Below are 7500 nucleotides of genomic sequence, written 5' to 3' on the forward strand. Positions count from 1 at the left end.
GCCTTATCCATTAGGCCACGCGGTCATCCGTTCACCTGAGATGATTTTTATCATGTAGGTGGTATGCATGGATGGAGAACATATTATTGAAAGGTATTCAGGTTTACATCCCATAGTGTTCTTTCAGCTCTTTTCGCTGGAAGCACTGTTTTGGAATCTATGTATTGAGTATTTTATGAGTACGATATGCTTTTGTTTTCCTTTTTGCATACAAACCTCTTTCCTCATGCGTTGAAAGCTCATTTGTATTCTCTACATAGCTCTGGAAGTTTCCAGACGTGGAGTGAAACTGTTTTGAAAGTAGGACAAATTGCTCCTTCCTGCATATGCTAATTTATCACACTCACATAGGTTGTATACGTTTTATGAATCCTGGCTTGACCTATTCAAGTAGCTGAAAGCCTGTCACCACCTCTAGAAACAAGATTCACACCAATCCAATTCAAATCATTTTTTCCAAAGGAATATGTTCTGGCCGGTCGAAAATGCATCTCAAAAAATAGGCATTTAAAAATATACTTTGCAGTTTCAGAACACTAACATGTCTGTGAAGTGTACACAAGTAAAATGGGACCGTTTCAAAGTAACTAATCCCTCATAAACTTCTGAGAGGAAGCATGTAATAAATCTACCTAATTTTCTGGAGAGGATAGAGGGGGGATTTTTGTTATCACCTCAGATGGGACTCGAACCCACAATCCCTGGCTTAGGAGGCCAGTGCCTTATCCATTAGGCCACTGAGGCACACATGCATAGCTCTTTTCTAGAGGCATTATTTAAATGTATTCTATGGTCAGACACCGGTGTGTGCACACAGGGCATTTCTCACTTCTCTCTATAAGTAAACTTCCCATTTTCATCCTCTTCCATCCCCGACTTTAACGCTCTCTTCTATGCTATAATGGAGACTTTGCAACTTTAGCAAGTGGAGAGAAATTGGAGAACCACTTTCGACTCCACACTTCTTCTTCACGTACTTCTTTTCTCAATATACTGGGCTTAGAAAATGGTATCAAGCCATCCTTATCATCAGCAGGACACGGAAAGAGGCACCAAGTCTCCTAACCAAGTTCAACCACACTCTGCAACTTAACCATTGCACTACAAATTAGGCAACGGGGGCATCAGCAAAGGCAGCCAATGTGCCGATCCTTTATACATTTTTTGTAGTACTTTTCTTACTCGGAGGCAAAATCAGCACTTTAACTGCCCAAATCATACAGACTTTACACATGTAGCACTCTATGCACACATAGGCACACACCTTGCAGTTCTTCTACACACACTTAAGCTAAAAACCCATTCTGTCACGTCAAAATTCTGCAAACCTATTATATATTCAGTGCGTCGGCATAGAAGCACTTTTTAATGCCACTAAAATGCACAAGTAGTTAGACTGAAGATGCAACCTGAATGAGTTTACAGTATGTACTCCACTTTATTAATGATTAGTAATGAGAAAGTGAGGACTACAAGAGTATTGGAAAAGACTTTTTCCACTCTGAATGTAAAGCAGATTGTGTGACCATTGGCCAAAAATGACCACGAAGGGACTCGAACCCTCAATCTTCTGATCCGAATTCAGACGCCTTATCCGTTAGGCCACGCGGTCATCCGTTCACCTGAGATGATTTTTATCATGTAGGTGGTATGCATGGATAGAGAACATATTATTGAAAGGTATTCAGGTTTATATCCCATAGTGTTCTTTCAGCTCTTTTCGCTGGAAGCACTTTTTTGGAATCTATATATTGAGTATTTTATGAGTACGATATGCTTTTGTTTTCCTTTTTGCATACAAACCTCTTTCCTCATGCGTTTAAAGCTCATTTGTATTCTCTACATAGCTCTGGAAGTTTCCAGACGTGGAGTGAAACTGTTTTGAAAGTAGGACAAATTGCTCCTTCCTGCATATGCTAATTTATCACACTCACATAGGTTGTATACGTTTTATGAATCCTGGCTTGACCTATTCAAGTAGCTGAAAGCCTGTCACCACCTCTAGAAACAAGATTCACACCAATCCAATTCAAATCATTTTTTCCAAAGGAATATGTTCTGGCCGGTCGAAAATGCATCTCACAAAAATAGGCATTTAAAAATATACTTTGCAGTTTCAGAACACTAACATGACTGTGAAGTGTACACAAGTAAAATGGGACAGTTTCAAAGTACCTAATCCCTCATAAACTTCCGAGAGGAAGCATGTAATAAATCTACCTAATTTTCTGGAAAAGAAAGAGGGAGGATTTTCGTTATCACCTCAGATGGGACTTGAACCCACAATCCCTGGCTTAGGAGGCCAGTGCCTTATCCATTAGGCCACTGAGGCACACATGCATAGCTCTTTTCTAGAGGCATTATTTAAATGTATTCTATGGTCAGACACCGGTGTGTGCACACAGGGCATTTCTCACTTCTCTCTATAAGTAAACTTCCCATTTTCATCCTCTTCCATCCCCGACTTTAACGCTCTCTTCTATGCTATAATGGAGACTTTGCAATTTTTGCAAGTGGAGAGAAATTGGAGAACCACTTTCGACTCCACACTTCTTCTTCACTTACTTCTTTTCTCAATATACTGGGCTTAGAAAATGGTATCAAGCCATCCTTATCATCAGTAGGACACGGAAAGAGGCACTAAGTCTCCTAACCAAGTTCAACCACACTCTGCAACTTAACCATTGCACTACAAATTAGGCAACGGGGGCATCAGCAAAGGCAGCCAATGTGCCGATCCTTTATACATTTTGTGTAGTACTTTTCTTACTCGGAGGCAAAATCAGCACTTTAACTGCCCAAATCATACAGATTTTACACATGTAGCACTCTATGCACACATAGGCACACACCTTGCAGTTCTTCTACACACACTTAAGCTAAAAACCCATTCTATCACGTCAAAATTCTGCAAACCTATTACATATTCAGTGCGTCGGCATAGAAGCACTTTTTAATGCCACTAAAATGCACAAGTAGTTAGACTGAAGATGCAACCTGAATGAGTTTACAGTATGTACTCCACTTTATTAATGATTAGTAATGAGAAAGTGAGGACTACAAGAGTATTGGAAAATACTTTTTCCACTCTGAATGTAAAGCAGATTGTGTGACCATTGGCAAAAAATGACCACGAAGGGACTCTTACCCTCAATCTTCTGATCCGAAGTCAGAAGCCTTATCCATTAGGCCACGCGGTCATCCGTTCACCTGAGATGATTTTTATCATGTAGGTGGTATGCATGGATGGAGAACATATTATTGAAAGGTATTCAGGTTTACATCCCATAGTGTTCTTTCAGCTCTTTTCGCTGGAAGCACTTTTTTGGAATCTATATATTGAGTATTTTATGAGTACGATATGCTTTTGTTTTCCTTTTTGCATACAAACCTCTTTCCTCATGAGTTTAAAGCTCATTTGTATTCTCTACATAGCTCTGGAAGTTTCCAGACGTGGAGTGAAACTGTTTTGAAAGTAGGACAATTTGCTCCTTCCTGCATATGCTAATTTTTCACACTCACATAGGTTGTATACGTTTTATGAATCCTGGCTTGACCTATTCAAGTAGCTGAAAGCCTGTCACCACCTCTAGAAACAAGATTCACACCAATCCAATTCAAATCATTTTTTCCAAAGGAATATGTTCTGGCCGGTCGAAAATGCATCTCACAAAAATAGGCATTTAAAAATATACTTTGCAGTTTCAGAACACTAACATGACTGTGAAGTGTACACAAGTAAAATGGGACCGTTTCAAAGTAACTAATCCCTCATAAACTTCTGAGGGGAAGCATGTAATAAATCTACCTAATTTTCTGGAAAAGATAGAGGGAGGATTTTTGTTATCACTTCAGATGGGACTCGAACCCACAATCCTTGGCTTAGGAGGCCAGTGCATTATCCATTAGGCCACTGAGGCACACATACATAGCTCTTTTCTAGAGACATTATTTAAATGTATTCTATGGTCAGACACCGGTGTGTGCACACAGGGCATTTCTCACTTCTCTCTATAAGTAAACTTCCCATTTTCATCCTCTTCCATCACCAACTTTAACGCTCTCTTCTATGCTATAATGGAGACTTTGCAATTTTAGCAAGTGGAGAGAAATTGGAGAACCACTTTCGACTCCACACTTCTTCTTGACTTACTTCTTTTCTCAATATACTGGGCTTAGAAAATGGTATCAAGCCATCGTTATCATCAGCAGGTCACGGAAAGAGGCACCAAGTCTCCTAACCAAGTTCAACCACACTCTGCAACTTAACCATTGCACTACAAATTAGGCAACGGGGGCATCAGCAAAGGCAGCCAATGTGCTGATCCTTTATACATTTTGTGTAGTACTTTTCTTACTCAGAGGCAAAATCAGCACTTTAACTGCCCAAATCATACAGATTTTATCAATGTAGCACTCTATGCACACATAGGCACACACCTTGCAGTTCTTCTACACACACTTAAGCTAAAAACCCATTCTGTCACGTCAAAATTCTGCTAACCTATTACAGATTCAGTGCGTCGGCATAGAAGCACTTTTTAATGCCACTAAAATGCACAAGTAGTTAGACTGAAGATGCAACCTGAATGAGTTTACAGTATGTACTCCACTTTATTAATGATTAGTAATGAGAAAGTGAGGACTACAAGAGTATTGGAAAATACTTTTTCCACTCTGAATGTAAAGCAGATTGTGTGACCATTGGCCAAAAACGACCACGAAGGGACTCGAAGCCTCAATCTTCTGATCCGAAGTCAGACGCCTTATCCATTAGTCCACGCGGTCATCCGTTCACCTGAAATGATTTTTATCATGTAGGTGGTGGAGAACATATTATTGACAGGTATTCAGGTTTACATTCCATAGTCTTCTTTCAGCTCTTTTCACTGGAAGCACTTTTTTGGAATCTATATATTGAGAATTTTATGAGTACGATATGCTTTTGTTTTCCTTTTTGCATGCAAACCTCTTTCCTCATGAGTTTAAAGCTCATTTGTATGCTCTACATAGCTCTGGACGTTTCCAGACGTGGAGTGAATCTGTTTTGAAAGCAGTACAAATTGCTCCTTCCTGCATATGCTAATTTTTCACACTCACATAGGTTGTATAAGTTTTATGAATCCTGGCTTGACCTATTCAAGTAGCTGAAAGCCTGTCACCACCTCTAGAAACAAGATTCACACCAATCCAATTCAAATCATTTTTTCCAAAGGAATATGTTCTGGCCGGTTGAAAATACATCTCGCAAAAATAGGCATTTAAAAAAATACTTTGAAGTTTCAGAACACTAACATGACTGTGAAGTGTACACAAGTAAAATGGGACCGTTTCAAAGTACCTAATCCCTCATAAACTTCTGAGAGGAAGCATGTAATAAATCTACCTAATTTTCTGGAAAAGAAAGAGGGACGATTTTTGTTATCACCTCAGATGGGACTCGTACCCACAATCCCTGGCTTAGGAGGCCAGTGCCTTATCCTTTAGGCCACTGAGGCACACATGCATAGCTCTTTTCTAGAGACATTATTCAAATGTATTCTATGGTCAGACACCGGTGTGTGCCTACAGGGCATTTCTCACTTCTCTCTATAAGTAAACTTCCCATTTTCATCCTCTTCCATCCCCGACTTTAACGCTCTCTTCTACGCTATAATGGAGACTTTGCAATTTTAGCAAGTGGAGAGAAATTGGAGAACCACTTTTGACTCCACACTTCTTCTTCACTTACTTCTTTTCTCAATATACTGGGCTTAGAAAATGGTATCAAGCCATCCTTATCATCAGCAGAACACGGAAAGAGGCACCAAGTCTCCTAACCAAGTTCAACCACACTCTGCAACTTAACCATTACACTACAAATTAGGCAACGGGGGCATCGGCAAAGGCAGCCAATGTGCCGATCCTTTATACATTTTTTGTAGTACTTTTCTTACTCGGAGGCAAATTCAGCACTTTAACTGCCCAAATCATACAGACTTTACACATGTAGCACTCTATGCACACATAGGCACACACCTTGCAGTTCTTCTACACACACTTAAGCTAAAAACCCATTCTGTCACGTCAAAATTCTGCAAACCTATTACATATTCAGTGCGTCGGCATAGAAGCACTTTTTAATGCCACTAAAATGCACAAGTAGTTAGACTGAAGATGCAACCTGAATGAGTTTACAGTATGTACTCCACTTTATTAATGATTAGTAATGAGAAAGTGAGGACTACAAGAGTATTGGAAAAGACTTTTTCCACTCTGAATGTAAAGCAGATTGTGTGACCATTGGCCAAAAATGACTATGAAGGGACTCGAACCCTCAATCATCTGATCCGAAGTCAGATGCCTTATCCATTAGGCCACGCGGTCATCCGTTCACCTGAGATGATTTTTATCATGTAGGTGGTATGCATGGATGGAGAACATATTATTGAAAGGTATTCAGGTTTACATCCCATAGTGTTCTTTCAGCTCTTTTCGCTGGAAGCACTGTTTTGGAATCTATGTATTGAGTATTTTATGAGTACGATATGCTTTTGTTTTCCTTTTTGCATACAAACCTCTTTCCTCATGAGTTTAACCCCTTCAGCGCTGCGCGGATTCCCCCGCGGTGCTGAAGGGTTCGAGCGCGGGCGGGGCCATGACGGAACGGTTCCGTCATGAGCACAGCTCAACCGATGCTCATGGCGGAATCGTTCCGTCATGAGCATGGAAGGGGTTAAAGCTCATTTGTATTCTCTACATAGCTCTGGAAGTTTCCAGACGTGGAGTGAAACTGTTTTGAAAGTAGGACAAATTGCTCCTTCCTGCATATGCTAATTTTTCACACTCACATAGGTTGTATACGTTTTATGAATCCTGGCTTGACCTATTCAAGTAGCTGAAAGCCTGTCACCACCTCTAGAAACAAGATTCACACCAATCCAATTCAAATCATTTTTTCCAAAGGAATATGTTCTGGCCGGTAGAAAATGCATCTCACAAAAATAGGCATTTAAAAATATACTTTGCAGTTTCAGAACACTAACATGACTGTGAAGTGTACACAAGTAAAATGGGACCGTTTCAAAGTAACTAATCCCTCATAAACTTCTGAGAGGAAGCATGTAATAAATCTACCTAATTTTCTGGAAAAGATAGAGGGAGGATTTTTGAAATCACCTCAGATGGGACTCGAACCCACAATCCCTGGCTGAGGAGGCCAGTGCCTTATCCATTAGGCCACTGAGGCACACATGCACAGCTCTTTTCTAGAGACATTATTTAAATGTATTCTATGGTCAGACACCGGTGTGTGCACACAGGGCATTTCTCACTTCTCTCTATAAGTAAACTTCCCATTTTCATCCTCTTCCATCCCCGACTTTAACGCTCTCTTCTATGCTATAATGGAGACTTTGCAATTTTAGCAAGTGGAGAGAAATTGGAGAACCACTTTCGACTCCACACTTCTTCTTCACTTACTTCTTTTCTCAATATACTGGGCTTAGAAAATGGTATCAA

General features: G+C 40.1%; 2 non-coding genes across 2 annotated transcripts; both read right to left on the reverse strand.

Annotated features, from left to right (window-relative positions):
• Positions 1–671: 671 nt before the first annotated feature.
• Positions 672–744, reverse strand: TRNAR-CCU (transfer RNA arginine (anticodon CCU)). Its single transcript has one exon. It is a non-coding gene; the product is annotated as a tRNA-Arg (tRNA).
• Positions 745–2259: 1515 nt separating this feature from the next.
• TRNAR-CCU (transfer RNA arginine (anticodon CCU)) lies at positions 2260–2332 on the reverse strand. Its single transcript has one exon. It is a non-coding gene; the product is annotated as a tRNA-Arg (tRNA).
• Positions 2333–7500: the final 5168 nt, after the last annotated feature.

This window comes from Triturus cristatus, chromosome 4_1 (assembly GCF_964204655.1).
Source record: "Triturus cristatus chromosome 4_1, aTriCri1.1, whole genome shotgun sequence".
In the NCBI taxonomy this organism is placed as follows: Eukaryota; Metazoa; Chordata; class Amphibia; order Caudata; family Salamandridae; genus Triturus; species Triturus cristatus.